This window comes from Hordeum vulgare, chromosome 4H, assembly GCF_904849725.1.
Source record: "Hordeum vulgare subsp. vulgare chromosome 4H, MorexV3_pseudomolecules_assembly, whole genome shotgun sequence".
Taxonomy (NCBI): domain Eukaryota; kingdom Viridiplantae; phylum Streptophyta; class Magnoliopsida; order Poales; family Poaceae; genus Hordeum; species Hordeum vulgare.
Window position 1 is genome coordinate 198,240,867 of NC_058521.1, and position 24,681 is coordinate 198,265,547.

General features: G+C 45.9%; 1 pseudogene; it reads right to left on the reverse strand.

Moving 5' to 3' along the window:
* LOC123450395 overlaps window positions 1–16,475 on the reverse strand; it is a 108,744-nt pseudogene extending 92,269 nt beyond the window's left edge.
* Between the last annotated feature and the right edge of the window lie 8,206 nt (window positions 16,476–24,681).

Here is a 24,681-nt window from a genome sequence, read left to right on the forward strand (position 1 = left end):
ACCAAGACCGGTTAAGACAAGATTTTCAAGACCTCGTGATGCAATGCAACTCTGGGTGAAGGGCGGTTCATCGGCTCCCTGGAGAAACCAGTGGATGACCCGGGATGCTGGACACGGCCATGACATCTTCCGGAAAGCTTCACCCAAGCTCAAAGAGACGGGCGGATATTTTCAAGACCCAAGGGTCACCTGCACAACCAGAAGTCATTATGGGCTCTCGCTTGGTTGGACAACGTGGCGACTCTGGACAGGCGGTGCTAGTAGATGTAGAAGAATGGTAGGATTGGATGGGCACCGACAGGGATTCAGAGGGACCCGTTGAAAGACCATGTTTTGATCATCCGGTCTTCAAACACCCTGAAGTGCGAGGACATACTCGGAGGCGATCAAATCTTGTGGGGAACGTGTGCAAAACTCTACAGAGTACTCAAACCTAATCGATTAGCTGTGTCCACACTCATGGACAACTTGAGCCAAAGGAACTGAAGTTATCTGAAATTCTCAACACAAATAATAATATTGATGTGGGTATTATTGACAACATGGGTACAAGAATTGGTTGGTGGAACCATCTCGTTAACAACCAACAATGTAGTAACATTTTGCTTTTAGCCCTCTCTTGATGTAGGAGAAAACTTGCTTTTCGCTAAAAACATATAGCCCCACCTGCCATATATGCATATAGTATAGATGATTACTTTTCACCCCTCTCTTATGTGACTTGCCGGCATATTCAATATGTTGACCTACACGGCTGCAACGTCTTATGTTGCAGATATTTTCTTCGACGAGTAAGAGTACGATTCAGGGTTACGGTCTACATTCAACTTGCCGTTGGTGTTTATTGGGACTCCACTCCCTTGACTGCTTCCGTTGAGATATTTAAGGTATATATCAGTTTTACGCTATTTACATGTGATTGCACTTTGATATATACATTGATGTACTGTGTGTGCCAGCATACTGATCCAGGGATGGCACAGATACACAGAGGCTTGACTCGTTTTGAGTCGGGTCGCTACACGCACCTAGCAGACTCGTGGGCCCCCTTGCCTCCTTTTCCTTACCTCTTTCGCCTACAAATTCCCTAAAATCCCGAAACAAACAAAGAGAGCCACGAAAATACTTTTCCGCAGCCGCAGGCTTCTGTCTCCACGAGATCCCATCTGGGGACCGTTCTGGTGCCCTTCTGGAGGTGGATTCGGACACGGAGGGCTTCTTCATCAACACCATTGCCTCTCCGATGATGCGTGAGTAGTTCACCACAGACCATCGGGTCCATAGCAAGTAGCTAGATGGCTTCTACTCTCTCTTGGATCTTCAATACAAAGTTCTCCATGATCTTCATGGAGATCTATCTGATGAAACTTTCTTTTGCGGTGTGTTTGTCGAGATCCGATTAATTGTGGATTTATGATCAGATTATCTATGAATATTATTTGAGTCTCCTCTGATTTCTTATATGCATGATTTCGTATCCTTGTAGTTCTCTTTGAGTTATGGGTTTCGTTTGGCCAACTTGATCTTTAATTCTTGCAATGGGAGAAGTGTTTAGTTTTGGGTTCATATTGTGCGGTGTCCTCACCTAGTGATAGAAGGGGTAGCGAGGCACGCATCGTGTCGTTGCCATCAAGGGTAAAAAGATGGGGTTTATATCATATTGCATGAATTTATCCCTCTACATCATGTCATCTTGCTTAAGGCGTTACTCTGTTTGTTATGAACTTAATACACTAGATGCATGATGGATAGCGGTCGACGTGTGGAGTAATAGTAGTAGATGCAGAAAGTATCGGTCTACTTGTCGCGGACGTATAGCCTATATGTATGATCATTGCCTTAGATATCGTCATGACTTTGCGCGATTCTATCAATTGCTCGACAGTAATTCGTTCACCCACCGTAATACTTGCTATCATGAGAGAAGCCTCTAGTGAATACTATGGCCCCCGGGTCTATTTTACACATCATATATTCAGATCTACATACAAAAATACAGAAAATACCTTGCTGCACTTTTATTTATATTTACCTTTTATCTCTGTCAGATCTCACCTTGCAAGTAATCGTGAAGGGATTGACAACCCCTTTATCGCGTTGGGTGCAAGTTTGTTTGTTTTTGCGCAGGTTCATTGGTGCCTCATCTTGATACTCCTACTGGATTGATACCTTGGTTCTCAAACTGAGGTAAGTACTTATCTCCACTTTGCTGCATGACCCTTTCTTCTTCAAGGGAAAAACCAACACAAGCTCAAGAAGTAGCAAACCTCTCCAAGTGCCTGAATGGAAGTGCTAAAAAGTAGGGATGGGCTTCGTCACTTGTCTTCTCAGATCAAGAAGAGGACATGATTCCATTTGGGTCATTGTTGACCACCTTACCAAGGTAGCCCACTTCATACCAAACAATACCACCTATGGTGGGAGCGAACTAGCCAACCTCTACATCAATCGCATCGTGAGCCTTCATGGAGTTCCTAAGGAGATCGTTTCAGATCATGCATCCAGTTCACCTTGAGGTTCTGAAAGAAGTTTCGTGAAGCTATGGGAACCAAGCTATCCTTCATCACCGTTTTTCACCCTCAGACCAGTGGGCAGATGGAATGAGTAAATCAGATACTCGAGGACATGCTTCGTGCCTGTGTCTTGGCATGTGGAGCCAAGTGGGAATATTGTTTGCCCTTTGCCGAGTTCTCCTACAACAACAGCTATCAGTCCAGCCTCCAGATGGCACCATTTGAGGTGTCGTATGGTTGTAAGTGTCGTACTCCCCTCAATAGGGATGGCAATTTTTCCCATTGATTCGGATATCGACGGATACGTGGCCCAGTTGGGCAAGGGTATGGAGCGCATTTATGTCCATGGATTCAGGGATTTGGATGCCCACAAATAGGCGGGTTGGGCACGGTTATAATTTCTGCTCCATGAATATCGAGTCGATACCCGTATAATAGATAGGTCCATATGATAGTGACACTAGGCTAAGCAAATGTCCAACCCAAGTCGTTCGGAGTCAAAAAATGTCAAAATCCGGACCATGCCCATGTTCCCTAATCACCGCAACCTAATTATTAAACCTAATTTAGTCCGGCTACCTTGCGTCAACCCACATGTTGTCCTCCCTAACCCCAATCCACCCGAGACAGGTTGTGCTCCTCCCTCAGGCCCTCCGGAGTTCCCATCATGATGGTGGCGGTGCCCAGTGCCATAATCGTCGCCCCCACATATCCCTGGATGTCCACCTGCTACTTGTGACTGCTGACCGGTGGCTAACATCAGCGGCCGGTCTCGGTGAACAGTGATGATGAGATGATGTATATACTTCTCGCACCTGTTGGTTACCCCAAGTGGAAGGTTGAGATGTAGTCAGCAGCAAGTTTTCCCTTACATGGAGACTATAAGGTTTATCGAACCAGGAGGACTCCTAGGACCAACAAGTAGGTGTCTTCTGTCCTGGTCAGCAGAAGACGTGGACCTACACACACACAAATAACATTGCTCCCAACGAGTACAGAGAGGTTGTCAATCTCGCCAGCCTTGGAGTTTGCAGAGCATCAAAACACAAGCAGGAAGGTAATAGTGATTGCAACGGGAAAGTAAATGAAAGCAGTAAATGATGGAGGTGTAAAGAATGATGGTGATATGGACCGGAGTCACATGATGTTCACTAGTGATGTCTCTCTCCCAAAAGACGATAAACAACTATGCTTGGGTAAACAAATCACAGTTGGGCAATTGACAGAACTATGAACGCACCGCAATGCTAATTATGCTCCTTGATAGTTAGAGGTTCAATAGTAATGGGCAGTACGCCAAGACATGTAGTCCGTTTATTCATCAGCATCTACTTACAAATCATCCACCTTGAGATATCTATCGAGAACATCTCTCCGGTATTAAGTTGCGAGCCCCATCCAAAGTGTAAACTCAAAGCAACAGACAACTGGATTAACGAACTATGCGTAAGGCAAACAGTCCTTGCAACCATGGTCACAAGCACCGTTGTTTTCTCCCTGGTGGGAACAACACATCCCCTAGTCTCATTTTTATGTCACTAAGATAGACAATGAGGGGCATGAAACCACAGTCATGCATAACGCTCTCTCCTGGGGTTACAATCTACTACTTGGCCAAAGCAATAAATAGTAACAGAGAACATGCATGAATCACTAAGGAACATAATATAAAAGGATAATCAAATATATAACTCATAACAATTTGTAGATAATCTCATAATCCATCAGATCCCAACAAATCGAGCATAGCAATAGAAACAGAATTACATAGATGCCTTGATCATGTAGGGCAGCTCAAAAGGACTAACCATTGAAGCACAAAATTGGAGAGAAAGCATCACATAGCTACTATTCATGGACTCATTTTCCAAGGAGGACTACTCACGGCAGGTCCGGGAAGTGTCCATGGCGCTCGAGAAGCTCCCGGAGGTCAATCCTCCCTCCGACACGGTTCCAGGAAGAGGTCTCCTGACGCTCCCGATCTCGAAAGAGCTGCGGCGACGGAATGATGGAGAAATTCGCGATTCTGGAAGTTGTGTAAGGGTTTCCTCTCGGGACTCTAAATATAGGCCAAAGGAGGGCACCAGAGGAGGTGGGGCCCACCCAGGCGGCCTCTTGGCGCGACCTGGGACCTAGAAGCGCCAGCGGGTCGCCTGGGCAGCCCCTGGCCCTTCTGGCCCATCTTCGGTGATCTGGAAGCTTCTGTTTCGCTAATTTTTTATATATTTTACTTGGAATTTTTCGGGCTTCGGAAAATTGGCTAAAAGCTCCATCAAAATAGACATCAGCAGACAGAAACTGGCACCGGGTGCAGTGACTTAGTAGGTTAGTCCAAATATGTGTAAAATGATATAAAAGTGTAGCAAAACATATAACAATGTCACCCAAAAGATCATTCGACAAGCAGAAATTATAGATACGTTTGGGACGTATCAACATCCCCAAGCTTAATTTCTGCTCATCCTCGTGTAGATAAATGATAACACAATAATTTCTCTGGTGACATGTTGACACACATATAATAACTTCAAAGTAAAGCAAGTGATATATGCAATTCAAGTTAGGAAAATAACAAGCAAGACTCTATATCTAGTATTGAATTTAGCAAAGTAAGAACATAAAGGTGCAAGAGCTCTCGCTGTCCGTGACTCGAATGTATCCAACTGGTGTTTGCATGCAAGAAGTGGGAGATGGGTTGAGATCATAAAATATTTTTTAATTGAGAACTCAATCTACTAATCTTCACATTTAGTCTCCTTCGGAATCTTATTTTGACTCATCCCCACACCACTACTCAGGCACAAGTCAAAATGATCCTCCCCCTTTCGATTTTGAGCACTCGTGCAATGGATGAGCGTAAGCAAGATATGTTGGCACTTAGGATGGCAAATAGAATAATGGTGGGGAAGGAAGACAAAAAGGTGTGAAAGGCTCACATCAATGAGGACAACGATAGGCGAGAGAAAGCGAAATGATAGATATGATGTGAGGAGTAGGGATTTCCATGTAACAGATGCACATATGAGCTAAGGTAAGCTTTCCAATGGAACTAGTGGGGGTGCATCCAACTTGTTTGCTCATGAAGACCTAGAGCTCACTTGAGGAGGCTCATCATTGGAATATGCAAACCAAGATGTATAGTGTAAGGGTCCCCACATAGTTATGCATGAATGATAATCTCTATGTAGTACCAATATAGCAATGGAGTACGAGTGTGGATCTTCAAAAGGAATAGTAGTGTTGCCCCATTCTCTCTTATTTTTCTTTTTTTTCTTTTTCTCTTTTTTTTACAAAAAATTTGTGGCCTCTTTGGCTCTTTCTTTTTACCTCTCATTTGTCCTCTTTGGGATCTTTTGTTTGTCCTCCTTGGGATCTTTTCCTCACTTAAGGGCAACACTATATGTTTTACATGAATAAAAAGAAGATCATCACACTTTATAAGAAGTACTCAACATAAAGACAAGTGAAAACTATCATGGTGTATGCAAATGTATGCCTCTGCCAGTGTAGCAGAATATGCAATGATACTAGCACGTCATGTAGCAATAATTGGGGCAAGGCCCAACTATCATGCGGCTCTACGATCAAGCAAAAGCATGTATGACATGAAGATCAAGTCATGAGATGATGGATGTTGCATGACAATGTATCTCCGAAAGGCCATGCAAATGCCTTAATAGGTAGGTATGGTGGCCGTTTTAAGGAAAGATATAATGAGGCTTATGTATGATAGAGAGTATCATGTCATGGGTTTGGATGCACCGATCGAGTTTGCACCAACTCTAAATGTGAGAAAGGGCAATGCACGGTACCAAAGAGGCTAGCAAAATATGAATGGTGGAAGTGCCAACAATCGAATACTCACATTAGTCCGAAGAACTCATATACTTATTATCGGTAACTCTCTATTTAGTTAGGAAATTCACAAAGAGAGAAGTACCCCGAGGAAGAGTGTTTGGGGGTTTGGTTATCCTTGCGTATCCTCGACTCATGGTAACCTGAGGGTACTCTATATATTCCAACCCCTCCAGAGGTTAGCGATCAATTTAGTAGCTAGAGTTCTAAATTAATTTTTAGTTTTTGAAAAACACACGGATTTCCCAAAATATGACACCTATCACTAATAGGCTCAAGCTCTTGGCACCAATAGTCCAAACATTACTCAAATCAATACCTCAAAACTATTGCAAGTTATCACCATACTTAAATAGCAACATCAATTACCTACTCATGCAAGACACACAACTCAGTGCAACGAGCCAAATCTCTAAACAAGATAAGCATGATAAACAAAGAGAGTTCCAAAAGAAACCTAAATAAAAGCTCTTAAAAACATAAGCATGAAAACTAGGATCTAAGCATGACAGTAGCTATGGAAAGATGAAGAACACACAAAAAAGATAAGCATGAAAACCTATGTTGTGTTCTAGAGTGAAATGGAGCATGTCTCTCTCCGAAAGAAGCTAGGCTAGGTTCCTACTTGTTATTAACAGCAAGGAAAACTAAAAAAACTAAAAATCAAATAGCGGGACGCTCCAAGCATAGCACATAACATATGAAGTGATAGAAATACTGCATGGAGATGGTCGAACTGATGATTGTTGATAGAGAAGGGGGTGCATGGGGGAATCCCCAAGCATAGACGCTTGAGTATCCTTGAATATTTCTTGGGGTGCATGGAAGCATCCCAAAGCTTGAGCGCTTGGCACTCATGTATCTTCATTCATCATCTCCCATCGCATACTTGAAAACTCCCTTCATAGGAAACTCATCATAAGCTGATTAGAGTGGTTAGTACCCTTAATAAAATAATCCATTACCTTCTGGAAATAAAGAATTTCATGAAAAGCTACTGCTTCTAGGGAGTGAGCCTAGCTCACTTGGCTAGTGGAGTGGATGTACAACCCAGCCACCCAAGTTCAAGTCACCACGGGCGTGAATTTGGGTTCTTATTATTTCAAAAAAAACTCGCTGTGTGGGGGGGGGTGTCCCTTATAGTTTTCCTTCAAAAGAAATCTACTTATTCTCATGACTACCAAATAGTTTTTGCAAATAAAAAGTAAGCTTAGGATTCGCAAAACGATGGAAACACAAACATGGCACAATCTATGAAAAACAGAACAATAGGTAGTAAATAATTTATTCGGGGCACTTCTACAAATCAAATCAAAAACCTCAGAACGGATGGCAGAAAGGCAATTATATAGAGCATGCTGTCAAAACAATTCAGATCAAAAATTTCATCTGGTGATTTTTGGCGAATTTTTCCGTCAAGCAGACAGAATCTGTTTCTGGACAGCATGTCATAACTTTTGAACTGTCTTGCAATCGGAGGCTATAACTTGGCAGAAAGCTTAAAAATAAAGATACAATTATGTTGCTACAGTAGTAACAAGCATCAAGACCACTAAAACATAAAGTAAAAACAAATTGGGTTGCCTCCCAACAGGCGCTTTCTTTTATGCCTTTGAGCTAGGCATAATGCAAGAATATCAAGTTGTATCAATTGAACCATCATCAAGATCATCAAAGAGCTCTTCAATGATACAACTAGTCTTAAGAGAACACTCAAAGAGAGGCTTAGTGGCAACACTTCTAGGAGTAAAAGCAAAGGTAGTAATACCAATTGGAATTTCATTTCTAATTCTATTTAAGAGAGGTATCTCTTCCAAGGTCTTCACAGTTCCAACACCCTTAGCAATAGGTATACTTGTTTTGGGTTGAGGAACCTTGGGTACGTTAACGAACCTAGGTCCCTTCCTTACTGGGGTTTCTACCTTCTTAGTCTTGATGGAGGATAGAGTAGTTCCTAAAGTTTCAAAAATATCCTCTATCTTATCAATCCTAGAAGGATCCACATCATGGGATTTAAGGGTCTCCAAAATTTTGTTAATTTGTCCATGGAGTTATCAAGTCTATTTAAGTTCCCTTGAATCCTATGATCTACTTCATTAATTTTACTCATGCTTGGCATCTCTAGCTCTATCTTATCAAGTTTACTCATAACATGAGATAAAGTGATATCATCCTTTATGTCAACAATAGGTGGGATTCCAACAAGATTTTCCATAACGTTAAGATCCTCCACAACGGGAGCTTCCAAGAAATTCCCTCCTATTTTCGTGTCAAGAACAAACCTATGCCAAGAAGTAATACCAATATAAAAATTTCTAAGCAAAATATTGGTGGATTTCTTCTTGGTGGCTCTATCCTGAGAATTTTTAATTCTATACCAAGCATCTTTCAAACTTTCTCCAACCATTTTGTTTGAAGGTGAGAATCTCTCCTTCTGGTGCAACACTAGAGCCAAAATATTTAGACATACTGACTAAACAAAGAAAAGTAACTAATTTTTTTGTGGTTTTTGGTATAGGACTATAAAGCAAAATCTAGAAAGAAAACTAACAAGACTAAAAAGCAAAGGTAAAGGATAGCCTGCAACTCCCCTATCTTGAAAACTGGAGTCCCCGGCAACAGCGCCAGAAAACTTTGCTTAATGACAAGATGATGTATATACTTCTCGCACCTCGTTGGTTACCCCAAGTGGAAGGTTGATACGTAGTCAGCAACAAGTTTTCCCTTACACGAAGACTATAAGGTTTATCGAACGAGGAGGACTCCTAGGACCAACAAGTAGGTGTCTTCTGCCCTTGTCAGTAGAAGACGTTGACCTGCACATAGACAAATAACATTCCTCCCAACTAGTACAGAGAGGTTGTCAATCTCTCCGGCCTTGTAGTTTGCAAAGGATCAAAACACAAGCGGGAAGGTAATAGTAATTGCCACGGGAAAGTAAATAAAAGTGGTAAATGATGGAGGTGTAAACAATGATGGTGATAAGGGCCGGAGTCACATGATGTTCACTAGTGATGTCTCTCTCCCAAAAGACGATAAACAACTATGCTTGGGTAAACAACTCACAGTTGGGCAATTGACAGAATTATGAATGCACCGCAATGCTAAATATGCTAATTAATAGTTAGAGGTTCAATAGTAATGGGCAGTACGCCAAGACAAGTAGACCGTTTATTCATCAGCATCTACTTACTAATAAACCACCTTGAGATATCTATCCAGAACATCTATCCGGTATTAAGTTGCTAGCCCCATCCAAAGTGTAAACTCAAAGCAACAGACAACTGCATTAACGAACTATGGGTAAGGTAAACAGTCCTTGCAACCATGGTCACTAGCACCGTTATTTTCTCCCTCGTAGCAACAACACATCCCCTAGTCTCATGTTTCTATCACTCAAGATACACATCGAGGGGCATGAAACCAATATCATGCATAATGCTCCCTCTTGGAGTTACAATCTACTCCTCGGCCAAAGCAATAAATAGTAACGGAGAACATGCATGAATCACTAAGGAACATAATATAAAAGGATAATCAAATATATAACTCATAACAATCTGAACATAATCTCATAATCCAACGGATGCCAACAAACCGAGCATAGCAATAGCAAGAGAATTACATAGATGCCTTGATCATGTAGGGCAGCCCACAAGGACTGAACATTAAATCACAAGATTGGACAGAAGACATCACATAGATACTAGTCATGGACTCATTGTCCAAGGAGGACTACTCATGGCACGTCCGGGAAGCGTCCATGGTGGTGGGGAAGCTCCCGGAGGTCAATCCTCCCCCCGGCAGGGTGTCGGGAATAGATCTCCTGACGCTCCCGATCTTGGAAGCGCTGCGGCGGCGGAATGATGGAGAAATTCGCGATTCTAGAAGTTGTGTAAGGGTTTCCTCCCAGGACTCTAAATATAGGCCAAAGGAGGGCACCGTAGGAGGTGCGGCCCACCCAGGCAGCCTCTTGGCGCGGCCTAGGGCCTGGCAGCGTCACGACGTCGCCTGGGCAGCCCCTGGCCCACATCTGGCCCATGTTCGGTGATCCGGAAGCTTCTGTTTCGCTGATTTTTTATATATTTTTCTTGAAAAAATTTCGGCCTTCGGAAAATTGGGTAAAAGCCCCTGCAAAATAGACATCAGCAGAGAGAAACTGGCACTGGGTGCACTAAGTTAGTAGGTTAGTCCAAATATGTGTGAAATGATATAAACTGTAGCAAAACATATAACAATGTCACCCAAGAGATCATGGAACAAGCAGAAATTATAGATACGTTTGGGACGTATCAACCAGCCTCAGTGTCACGAATCAGCGACCAGCACATCGGCGACACGCAGACGAGAACAAACCGTGGTTAGTGATCTCCACGTGACCAATGTCATTCCCTCGACAACCAGCATCGGGGACAGCGTTGGGGACTGACACGCCCAATCCCACTCCCTCTCTAGATCTCTCCTTCACCAATCTGCGACCAATCTCACTCGCTCAGCAACCAGCATCGACAAAGGCCTCGGCGACCGACATGCTCCTTCCCACTACCTCTCTCCTTCCCCAATCTGAGACCGATATCATCCTGAGCAAACTTCTTTTTTGTTTGTCTGACCGGAGCCAACCTTCAATGGAAGGGGCAAGAGTAGAAACGGTTTCAATCATGGGAAGGGCAAGGGAGGGACTATTAGCTTCCCGCAGAGGTGTTTGTGTGGTCGGCAACTAGCAGTTCAGTCGTCGTGCACGAGCAAGCAGTACGGGGTCGATGGCAACACCATCATAAGTGAAAATGGTTATTGCTACAGTTTTTACAACTCAGTGCTCTCCTTGCTTGTGATCTAAAGTGTACTTGCTGCCTACTTATGCGTGTAGCTTATGTTGTCATTTGTGAATGAACAATGATTAGTTAATTTCATCTTTGGGAAGGTGTCATATTCATATTTAATGCCCATGGAGCTCCATGGGTATATGGGTATCCAATGGGTTAGGGCATGGGTAAAAATTGTGCCCATGGATACTTTGGTGGATGGACAGAAGATAGGAAGATGGGTCATGGGTGGGACTTGGACCAGCTCCACCCGCACCAAACCCGACCCATTGCTATCCCTACCCCTCAACTCATCAAAAACCAAAAAGGGCTAGTCTTCGGACCAGGTATCCTCCGTCAAGCAAAAGAGTAGGTCCAGCTTGTCAGGGAATGCCTAGAGGCCGCCAAATCAGGACATAAGAGCTACACCGATAACCATAGCTGAGACATGCGTTTCCATGTTGGGGACTATGTCCATCTCCAAGTCACGCCTCTCAAGGGAACAAAGCGCTTCCATGTAAGGGAAAACTTGCACCAAGGTACATTGGCCCCTTCATGGTCACCGCAAGACGAGGAGAAGTTGCCTACCAACTGGAGGTACCATCTGAACTTTTGGATGTACACAACGTTTTCCACGTGTAGCAACTCCAAAAGTGCCTCCAAGTTCCGAACCACCCTGATCTCTACAAGGATATAGATCATCGAGCCATCGATCTTCAACCAGACCTCACTTATCATGAGAGATCGAAGCACATCCTGGACGAAGACAAGTGTTGCACCAGATGTTGCGCCATCAAGTACTTCAAGGTCCAGTGGAGCAACCACACTAAAGAAGAAGCAACATCGGAGCGTGAATACTGCCTCAGATCCGAGTTTCCTTCTCTTTTTAGCACCTAGCAAAGTAATCCAGGGGACGAGATTCTTGTAAGGAGGATAGACCTGTCATACCCTGTGTTTGTACCAACTTTGCCACATGTTGTTTTTATGAAAATTTGGAACTAATTAAAACTTTTTTGCATGTTTGTGATGCTTGATTTGTGTTGCAACTTGTTTGTGTGACTAGTTGAGTTTTTGAATCACTATAGTTGATCTCCTCTCTAAGACCTACCTCCTTGATCCCAAGCCCTTGCCCAATGATCACGCCATGTGAATAAGACCAGAATACCATTTTTATAAATTACTATTTTAACAAAAGGCTTTTAATCGTTTTAAATGCTCCAAAACCCCAGATTTGAGATTCGCACTGCAAGTCCCTAAATTAGGAGGGATGTTTTACACCAAAGATCTTATTTGAATCCAATTGTTCAAAAGACTTCCCAAAACCAAAAATAACTATTTTCAAAGTTATTTTCCTATTTTTTAATACCTTTTTTAGGCCATAGATGGTATTTCATGGGGGGAAATTATTTTCTTGCTTCAAAAATATTTGAGAAAATTTAAGGAAACTCAATGGACATATATTTTCCGTACATAAAAGTTTGAACACATGGTCATGTCAAAAATATTGGACAAAACCCATTAAAACCCTTTCTATCCATTTCAAGCTTTTGAATTATTTCCAAAGGAAATATTCTCAATAAATTCTATGAAAATTCTAGCAAGTCACACATTGCCAAGTTTCAGCTCAATCCAAGTTGATTTAGTGCACCTATTGATCCTAATACTCTTTATGTCGAGAACCAAATTTGAGCAATTCTACTGTGCCAAGTTTACCCAATTGATCTCAAACTTTAAAGGAGTGATACAACATACAAATAAGGATCCCACACCTAGTTGTGAATTTGTGGGAGTTGATTTGATCACCTTGGTCCACTAAAATCTCATTATGTACATTTCTAGGGTTTTTCATGTCTACATTGTCAACTTTGCTCAAATGAGCTCAAACTTGGTAAATCCTATTGATTTTTCACATAATTTAATCCTGTTAAATACCACTACGAGTGGTGAGGTTTATCTTGCTCAAACTAGCATCAAACACCTCCTCGTGATTCGGTAAAACTACTACTTTCACGCTCTACAATATTCTCCTTCACTCCAAATTTTTACCACAAGCCCACAGACTCACTATTCACATGCAGTAGCAAGATCCAACTCTGGTTCAACTATCGCATTAGACAAAAAACCCCAATTACCCCTCTGGTCCACCCTGGCAGAAGCATTTTACCTCTCTCCCGTTGACCACAGTCTCTCTACTCCGCTCCAAAGCATCCCAGGAGCATACCAACGTCCCCAAACACTAGAGGACAAGGTAGGACACGCTAGAGCATGCCAGCATGCAGTATCATACCAAAACTGCGCTCTGGACGCGCTACAATGCGCACCTGCACGTTGGGAGGCCATTGCCGACCAGCTTTGGACCCCTCCGGCTGTCCCTCGTCGCCCCCTCGATAGCAGGAGTCCTGCGCCCGGTCGTGCCCCTCCTTTCTCCCCTTCTCCTCCCCCTACGACGCGTGCCGCGACGGCCGATTCAATCATATGGCACCCTCTACCGTGGCACGCCAGAGCCAGCTCGTGCTCCTCCTCGACCTTTTCCCAACCCTAGACTGCATCCACGATGACCGCAGGAACGCTCCCAAGTCCTCTCTCCTCCCCTCGATGTCGCCACAGTCTCGTCGACGCATGGACTTTCGGTGAACCGTGCCCCCTCTATATAATGTCACCCCGAGCCTCCCTATCCCTCCCTTCGACCTCCTTCTACAACTAATAGCACCCTGAGCCACTCATTCATCTCTAGGAGCCCCCGAGCTCGAAATCGAGCTCCGGATCTGCGACATCGGGATTCTGGAAATCCCAGCGTACAAGGCTGCTACATCTCTTCTTTCTTTTCCAATGGAACCACAACAGCTTCTTGAAGCATTCCCCTCTCTCCCCTTTTCTATTTCTGTTGGATTCGGCCTCGATGACCACCCACTCGAAGCGCCACCGCCGCGGGACCTCGTAGCCAAAAAATTCCTGCACCCCGACTCCTCTCTCCCTCACGAGTCAAACGATGGCTCGTCCCTGGACCCATCTCCACCCCTAGCGTCCCTCTCCATGTCCTTTGCCGTCACCGGTGAACTCGTCACCCTCTCTGTCTTGAGGTTGAAGATGATATGTGGGGGCCACTTGTCGTCCTCACCTCTCCCTCGCCTCCCCTTGCTGCGACTGGTGGCTGGGCCGAGCCTGCCAGGTTTTAACCCTGGCGGGTGCGCACGCCTAGTCCGCGTGGGCTGGTTCGTTGGCTTGGCGGACTCGACCAATAGCTTCTAACCCAAGAACTATGGCCATTTTTACAAATCCCGCAGGATTGAATAATTATCCAAATCTTGTAATATTATGTAGTATTTTAGGATGCCACTTGTGCAATGTTTACAAAAGGTTGAATGCACTATATTATTTTAAAACCTTATTTTAGGCATTTTAACATTGTGTAAAAATAGCTTCTCCAACTTTTTTGCAATCCAAATAGATAACCCAATAATTTTTACATAACCTATACTCATCCTAGTATTCTACAAAAATGGTGTGACATTTTTCCGAGGAGGATATTTTCCCTGTTTTTGGATCAGTCCTTATTTTTGCGTCTTTATATTGGGGCGATAGATTGTGTTGGTGACAAGGGGATTGGACCAGAAGACCTTGAGGAAACGAGAGACTTTATTGAGTAAGGGGAAACCACTTTTATGCATGTCAAATAGCACTTCGTTCTGATGCATTGAATCATGTTGAAATCGATGACGACCCTGGTAGGTTCATTCCGGTAACTCCTCATTGATCCGTGCACCTGGGCATGACCGTCGGATGCCACTAACTCCCGAGGGTGTTGTGTTGAGCTAGGTAAGAACTTGTTGGGGGAGTGGTATACCGAGGCTAGTTGTGTGAGTGGTTTGAACAAACTGGATTAGATTTAAGATTTGTCGACCGTCCATACCTTACATGTATGACCACAATACCCATTATGCTACAGGGCTTTACGAATTACTATGATCAGTTCCAGTAGAGAGCCCACATTACTAGTGGCGTGAGTAACATGGTCACTCTCGAGACGGGGTCGTGCCATGAAAAAGGGCAACCATGGGCTGTTTTTACAAACATCTGGCACACCCTTGCATGCCCTCGTGGATGATGCGTGTGATGTACATAACGAGAGACTGTCACCAACGAGTGGACTCTTTGCTAGTGTCATCATGGGAAAGGCAATGTTATGGTACTTACCTCGGGTATGAAAAATACTGTGAGTCGTGTTCTGACACAGAGGTTGCCCGAGTCTTGTGGGTATAGTGTGCAACCTCTTCAGAGTGTAAAACTATTCAAATACTTGTGTCCAAGGTCAAGGACAGTTGGGTGGTGCTTATTAAACTCTGTCCATGAGTTTTCGCGTAAAACAAGTGTGTGTGTGGGTATCATGGTAGTACGAATGATGAGCAAAGGCAGATGACCTCACAGGATGGGTGAACATGGGTTGTTCAACCTTGGTTGATTTTGATATATGTAAGCCGTTCATGTGGTTACCACTTGTCGTGTGATGCATGCCGCACAAGAAGTTGATCATGTTAGTGCACCAGGGAAAATATGCGTTTTACAAAGTAGCTTAGTGTTAGTGTTATATCGGACTTTATTATTGCCTTCTTCCATATCATGGGTTGCTTGTGAGTACATTCAAAGTACTCTTTGGATTGCCACTCGTTATACAACTGGCCACGCATGGAGGAGCAGGAGTTTGGAGAAGAGTGTGTCGGTGACGACCATGCAAACTAGGACACTTCCCAGTCATAATGTTCGTAGGTTAAGGCTGATGGCATGGGTTCATGCTTTCAATCAAGTTATCCGCTGTTAGTTGTGTTTATTGCTCTCACACGGTACGTATGGATGTAAGACTCTTTTTATTTAGCTTTTGTGTGCCCGGTGAGCATTGATCACTCGGATCACTGTACACGTGCATTCGGTGAGCACGAATTACAAGGCGGGGTCCCCACAGTGTGAAACCTCACGACGCATTTAATGTGCTTGTCCTGATCCGTCAGGATTAGGTATTTCCCTCTATAGCTCTTATTAGTAGTCTCGGCAACTATAGACTCTAGTTTTTACCATGTGTAATGACCATTTTAGCCACTGTGGTAACCCCTTCGCCTATAAAAGGACATACATGTCTACCTTTACAAAGGTCGAAACCCTGCCCATTTGCATGAATAGTAGCAGTTTCGAGCACCTTGCCGGGTTGTAGCGCTCCTTGTAACTTGGGCATACTCAGATAGTCCACAATACATGGGATGCAGGGTTTCATGCTGCCGAGCAGCCCAAACCTATCTAAACCTCGGTCGTGCATGGGTTGGCGATGATCTCTGTGCCCATGAATCCCCTCAATTTAACCACAAAGGGGCCCCATAGGTCCCACGGACTGTCATACCCTGACATCATTGGCACACCAGGTAGGGCGTCGTGTGCGAAAATCTTCATCAATGTCTGTGTGTCTTCATCAACATCTTTATCGGTGCCCATGGCTCCCAAGAAGGCCAAGGACACATTGGCGGTCATCCCGTCTGTATCCAAGATTCCTTTGCAGCCGGCCAAAGGCGACGCTGATGAAGGCGAGCATCGTAGTCACCTTACAAGTAACCGCAGACACAAGACTGTGTGGAGTTCCATGAGCCACTACCTGGACCTTGCCATCATGACAACGCGAGGCACGCTCGCAGTGACCGGGGACAATACTGCATCAACAACAGCTACAAGTCCCCTGTGCGTCACCCTCAAGACGCGCATGGTTAAGATCATCATCAACCTTCTGGCGAGCAAGGGTAACATACATCGGGTGAGGTGTCGCTCCTCATAGCTCTTCTAGGAGTAGGAGCACGACCCAAACCTCACACTGTGATGTTCCCAAGACCATGGAGGAAGCTATGGCACAAGCCTAGCTTTTTGTAAAGTTCCAACCTGCGCCGGAGAAGATGGAAGACTGAAGGGCCACCAATCAAAGCCTGTTGCGCTTCGTCAACCGTGACAAGCTAGAGCAGGAAGGGCCTTCACGAACACGCCAAGCAGAGCCCATGGGCCACACTACTGGGTGTGGTGTTGGCGAGACATCCATGGTGCAATCACCCCCACAGCAGCAACGAGAACAAACCCGTCGGGATGACATGTCGAACAATATGTCCTTCCCATCATCGGAGCCACTTCAGGAACAAGAGGAATGCCAAGTTCTGAAGGAGAGACAAAAGCAGGACGCTCGCACCACCATTGAGGGGAGGTGGAAGACACATCGGTAATCAAACGGTCATGCGGACCTAGCAGTCGACGAGCTGGCGCCCAAGGTGCCTAGCAGCCTACCCTAAGAGATAGGTTGCCCAGTGTTCACCCACGAGCTACGGCATGTCCGCAAGCCCTCCGCCAAGAACTTCAAGCCTGACTTACTGGACAAATATGATAGAAAGGTTAGCTCGTCTGAGTTCTTTGGCATATACACCATCCTTGTGTAGGCTGCTGGGTGACACGAGAGAGAAAGTATTCGTGAAATACTTCCCATTGGCGCTCAAACCCAATGTGCGAAGTTGGTTGATGGACCTGTTGGAGTGGTACATTTCCTCCAGCGTGGACCTATGCAACCAATTCGTTGGCGCATAACACAGGGGGACAAGCTCACGGGACATCCCAGGGACCTACACGTAATTACCGAGAGAGAAGGCGAGTCCCTGTGCAAGTACATATAAAGATTCATCTGTGTCCAACATACCATCCCTCATATCCATCCTATCGGTATGATTGCCATGTTCCACATGAACGCGCAACAAGCGGATGCATGAGGAGATGAGCATCAACAAGGTCTGTGACATCATCGATCTTTACGCTCTGGCTGACAAGTGTGTACTCATTGAGGAAGGGAGGAGAATCACGAGAGATGATACTAGCGTCGAGGTCGATTCCTATGATGATGAAGACACGCTCGCGTCCAAGAGGAAGGGCCAAAAGAGCAATCGAAAGCACTTAGGCAGTTATGGTCGTTGAAGGGCCTGGCAAGTCCAACGCCGACAACAAGGCTAAGTCTGGAGGATCCAGCAAGGAGGCTGCCACCTGCTCCTGCAATGATGAAGCCGATAAATGAGAAAAGACCGAAAGGCCGTACTGCAAGAGCCACCTCACCAAGGGTCACGACATCACCAAATGTTGTCAAGTGGAACAACTTGTTGAGAAACAGAAACAAGAGTATGAAAGGCGCGACGAGGAGAAGAGCTAATAAGACGATGGAGGTTTCGGCAGGAAAAACCATGGTGGCCGTGGTGGTCTTTCTGGCAAGTCCAAGCAGCCGAAAGAAAAGCTCCCTAGAGGGTGAGACAAGAAATCTGATTATTAGGACAATGATGATGGAGATGAAGAGGAATCTGACGGCCAAGAATTCTAGAAGGCGATCGATACCATGTGCGTTTATGGTGACACATATTTCACTCCTCCCACAAGAAACTCAAGTAGTGGGCTTGTGAAGTGAACGCGACACATGCAATAACAGAGGCAAGGAAAGCCCTCAAGTAACCTAACAAACCCAACATCTTCAACATTGAGGATCACCCTGGACGGATCACTGCCGACCGATGTGTGTCATTGTTGGTGCTACCAACAATTTGCAACCTCAAGGCCACAAAAACGTTGGTCGACAGTGGGGCCGGCTTGAACTTGTTCTCGTGTCATGTGATCAAATGGCTGCAGATCCCCGATAGGGATCCTAAGCCGACAGGCTCACTCCATGGATTCAACCCATAAGATGTCATCCCGAGACAAAAATTACTCAGCGACTGAGGTTCGGTAGACTTCAGAACAGAGAGGGTTGTAGTCGGTGTACTAAAGTATGTGTCCCTTAGTACCCTGTCTTCTGCATAGATGACAGCGACCTCCAACCCGGCAAGCCTTACCGGTAGACGATGTGTCCAACACGATGCACGGTATCAAGGCCAAGCCACCGGCAAACCACCTTGCCAGTGAAGAAGACCCGACAATCACCATGCTCGGCAAGGGCTCCACTACCACTTTACATCTCCACCTCATCAGGCTGATTGTCAACATATGCGAGGCGTGGAGCGGGCAAGCTGTTAGGTGAACCTTGTGAGAGGCACGTGGCAGCCCGAGCGATTTATAGCAGCTTTAAGGACACTCGTCCCACAACGTGGAAAGATAATAGGAGGTACTTGGGTGAATGACACAGAAGGAAAGGCGATACTTGTCGGGAGACATCGCTAGCATGACACCTCATGGCGCATTTAATGTGCATGTCCTACTTTCTCAGTGTTAGGTATTTCCCACTATAGCTCTTGTGAGTAGTTTTGGCAGCTATAGGACCTACTATTTACCCCATGTAATGACCAATTTAGCCACTCTGGTAACCCCTTGACCTATAAAAGGAGGTCCATGATAGCTTTACAAAGGTTAACACATTGTCCATTTGCACGCGTAGCCGCACTCTCAAGCATTATTGCCTGGTTCTTGCGCTCCTGTACTTGGACAAATATAATCCAGAAAACACAAGACATACGGTTTCACGCTCCTGAGCGGCCCCAACCTGTCTAAACCCCGAGCATGTACGAGGTTGGTGATGATCTTTGTGCCCACGCATCCTCATAGTTGAACACAAAGGGGCCTTGCAGGTCCCATAGATTGCGGTAACCCAACATCTTTGGCTTGCCAGAAAGGGGCCGCATAAGCGAAGCTTCACCAACATACACGTGTCTTAATGAGCATCTTCATCGACGCCGATGGCTCCCAAAAAGGCCAAGGGCACATCTGCGGCCATCCTATCTTCGTCCAAGCTGGCCTCAGAGGCAGCTACAAGTTATGCAAATGGGGTAACAATCACGCTCACCGTACCTGTGAGCGCGGCTACAACACCATGCGATGTTCGACGAGCCGTCACCTAGACCCCGTCATCATGCCAACGCAAGACATGCCAGCAGCGGTCGGGGACAACGCTAAGGCAACAACGGCTTCATGAGTAGCAGCGACGAAGACGGGACCACCGTCGCGCCCCTCGCAAGACAACCGTGACCAGCGCCTATGGAGTGATGACACCAGGCGGCGTGTCTACATTATCCCAGCGTGCCAATCTCAGGGCATGCATGGACAAGCTCATTATCAACCTGCTGGTGAGGGCGTGCATCGTGCGTAAGGACGGGAGAGCGCTCCTTCTCAAACCGACGGTAGTAAGAGCACCACCCGTGCCTTGTGCCGCTTCATGCCCAAGACCTCGGAGGAAGCCCTAGTGCAGGCCTAGCTGTTGCTCAATTATCCTCCTGCACCGGAGAAGATGGAAGTTTGGAGGCATACATAGTCTGTTGAGATTCCGAAACCTTGACAAGCCGGAGGTGGTGGGCGTGCCATGCAGCTCCAACAGGGGCCATGGCAGACTCGAAGCAGACTGGGCACCAATGGTGCACTCGCCCCCATAGAAACAACAATCATCCCACCGGACCGACATGCAGGAAGACATGTCCTATGCATCAACAAACCCATGGCAAAAGCAATATCAATGCCCATCTTGAAGTAAGATGCAAGGTGGATGCTCGCACCACCATCGAGAGGCGGTGGGAGACGCGTCACCAATCGGACGGTCATGCAGACCCAGTCATCGACCAGACTGCACCGTGGGTACCTGGTAGCCTACCTTATGCGATAGGTTCCCTGTCCTTCACCCACGAGTTGTGCCATGTCCGCTGGCCATCCGGCCGGGCAGTCCAGCCTGAGCTACCGGACAAATACGACAACAAGATTAACCCTTCAGAGTTCCTTGACATCTACACGATTGTAGTATAGGCTGCAGGGGGGATGAGATGAGTAAGTGTTCGCCAACTACTTCCTGTTGGCTCTCAAGACAAATGTGAGGAGTTGGTTGATGAACTTGCCGGAAGGATCCATTTCTTCTTGGGTGAATTTGTGCCACCAGTTCACTGGCGCGTACCATGTGGGTCACAAACTCCTAGGGTAGCCCGACGACCTGCATGTACTTCCCTAGATTGATGGTGAATCCCTCTGCAAGTACATCTAAAGATTCAACCATGTACAACACAACATCCCTGACACTCATCCTGCTGCGATGATTGCTACGTTCCATACAAGCGTATGCAATCGGCGGAAGCGCGAGGAGATGATCACCAACAATGCGAGGGATGTTGCCGAGCTCTATGCCCTGGCTGACAAATGCATGTCCTCAAGAAGGAAGAAGACTCCCCGGAGAAGATGCTGACGTGGAAGTCGATTCCGACTATGAAGACGCGCCCGCCTCCAAGGGAAAGAGACAAAAACACAACCGAAAGTGGAAAGGCAAGGCAGTTATGGCAGTCAAAGGGTCCGACAAGTCCAGTGCCGCAAGAAGGCTAAGTCCAAAAGATCCAGCAAGGAGGTTGCCCCCTGCTCCCAAGATGGCCTTGCCCCGGTAGGAGAAAAAGTCGGCAGGCCATACTGCAAGATCCGACTCACCAAGCACCATGACATCACCGAATCCTTCCAAGTAGATAAGCTTGTCGAGAAGTAGAAGAAAGAGTATGAAAGGTGTAACAAGGAGAAGGGCCAAGATAGTATTGGTTGTTGTCTCAACAAAAATGTGGTGGCTGTGCCGGTAGCTACGACAAGTCCAAGTGGAAAAAATATAAGCATGATAGGGGACGAGACAAGAAGTCCGATGACAAGGACTGTGATGATCATGAAGATGAAGAGGGATGTGATGGCCAAGAGTTCTAGAAGGATGTAGATGATATGTGTGTTGACAGAGGCACATCTTTGCACTCCTCCCACAAGTAGCTCAAGATGTGGGTCTGGGAGGTCAACCACTCAAGAAACCACTCAAGCGGTCCAAGACTCCAGTCATCTTCGATCCAGAGGATCACCCTTACCGAATCACTTCTCTAGGGTGTGTGCCATTGTTGGTATCACCAACAATTCGCAACCATAAGGTCACAAAGATGTTGGTTGATAGTGGGGCTAGCTTGAATATGATCTCGCCCGATGTGATCAAGCGGTTGCAGATCCCCGACATGGATCTCAAACCAACAAGGTCCTTACAGGGGGCCAACCAGGAAGATCTCAACCCAAGGGAAAGATCAGTCTATCGGTGAAGTTCGGTAGCGAGCTCAAATTCATAATGAAGAGGGTCATCTTGGATGTTGCAAAGATGTTGCTGCCGTATAATGGAGTCTTGGGCTGACTAGTGTTGACAAAATTCATGGATATGTCTCACAACGCCTACAGTATACTAAAGATGCCAGGGCTGATGCGTGTCATCACCGTCCATGCCGACAACAAGAACACAATCATCTGCATTGACAAGCTCGATCAGGAGGTAGTGGCAACTTCTTCCGACAAGGCACTTGCTCCTACCAATAAAGCTCCCGAGGGAAAGAAGAACAAGAGTTCTGGGAAGGCCTCTCAGATGGATTCCAGGAAGCGCTTTGCTGAGTGCAGCATGCCCGTCGATGACTTACAAGAGACCTCTACTGCTGGGAGCAAGAAAAATAGGACTGCCACGTCCTTACCGGGTAGTACAAGTTGCAAGGCCGGCGCAGTACGCCTAGAGAATCGAGATGGCACCAGGTGCAAAAATCATGAAATATTGAGCATCTCCGCAAGTCCTACTTGTAAGGCGTGGCTATGGGGCCTCCCGACAGACTCCTTTGTACAAGTCGGCCTGTCAAGGCTTTTAATCCTTTGTACATAGCCAGGCGAAGACCCTATGCATAGTCAATAAAGCTAAGTGTTCTACAACTTCTTGTCAAAATACACATTTATTTTGTGAATCCAACATCAAATGTTGTGGTCACTCCTTTTAAATTGCATAAGGTAACCATCTAACTCACAAGGTTCCTAGCCTCCTCTAATTTCTCTAATTTATTTTTCTGAAAAGGAAGAAGGATCCCTTGTGTGCAACAAATGTGTTCAAGGAAGGCCACCTTGTGTCAAGGAACGCGACAAAGATAAAGATAAGTCATAAAAAACATTAAGAAGTTTTTTTGTTGTAAGCTTTTTCTGCTTGAACGATTCCATTCGTATGAGAAGAAGTGCACACGAAGGGACATTGTCGAATTTGTCTGCGCTCTTTGTCGTTTCGAGTTTGCTCAATAACCAAAGAAGTCATGGAAATGACAGAAAGGTGGTCTTGCCGACAGCGGAATCCTCGGCAAGCCGCTAACGACCCATTCCTAAAGCGGTCATGATAAGGATGTGTGCATCGACAAGCATCCCCACCAAGTGTAGGGATCGAAAACATGCAAGTGTAGACTCGAGCATGGGGGAAACTAGTCGTTCGTTTTGGCGAATGAATATAATACATTCCAAAACAATGTCGCGGTACTAATTATACACAAATGTTTTTGATAGATGCACCAGGGCAACGACAACGAAATCATCCATTCAAGGTCATAGAGCCGGCCCTATCCAAGATCGAAGCAACAAGGGCGTCAAGGGAGGTCTTGTCGAAGCCTTTCTACAGCTTGGCGAAGGCCCTGCTCTGGTCCATGCCAGCGTTATAATAGGAGATCTTCACCAAGACCTTATGGAGAACACTACGGCACATCTCGTGGTAATCGTTAAGCAACTTGCCAGCTCGCCCGGCCTCATACTTAACCAATGCATTGACGAGCTATTCAAACAAGATAGACAGCCTCACTCTTGCCGTGTCCCTGACGTCGTTAGAGAAGAAGTGGTCCTCCAAGCACATTTCCATCAGCTGGGCGGAAAGCTTGCCAGCAATGTGGAGGAGTTGTTCCATCCATATACCAACGTTCTTCTGCAACTCGTTGGAGGTGTGCGTTGTAGAAGGGAGCGACGCTTTATCCTTCTAAAGCTCTTCATTTTAGGGAACGTCGCATGGGAAACAAAAACTTTTCTACGCTCACCAAGATCAACCTATGGATATCAACATCTATGATAGGGGGTGCACCTACATACCCTTGTAGATCGCTAAGTGGAAGTGTACATAATGCGGTTGATGTAGTCGTACGTCTTCACGATCCAATTGCAATCCGTCCCAATCTAGCGCCGAACAGACGACACCTTCGTGTATAGCACACGTGCGGCTCGATGAAGTCTACTCCTTCTTGATCTAGAAAGAGAGGAAGGATAAGCACATTTGATCTCAACCAGCACGACGGCATGGTGGAGATGATGGTGTAGCAATCCCAGCAAGGCTTCGCCAAGCTCGTCCAAAACTGCTTACGGGGAAGAACGGGAGAAATGAGAAGGAGAGGGTTGTCTCAACAGAGAGAACTTGTTGTGTTCAGCCCTCCCCTACCCTCCACTATCTATAGGAGGCAAGGGGAAATCAGGGGCACATCCCTAATCCCTCGTCCAAGGGAGGGGGCGGAAGCCAAGAGCGAGGGGTCCTCCCTCCCCAAGGCACCTCCTAGGTGCCTTCCCCTTGAGGGTTTCCTACCCCCTATATGCATGGGCCCTTGGGGGCTGGCCCAACAAGGCTTGGATGCCACTTAGAACCCATGAAAGTCCTAGGGGATGGAGGGACTCTTGCGAACTCCTCCTGAACCCTATGGAACCTTCCAGAAGCT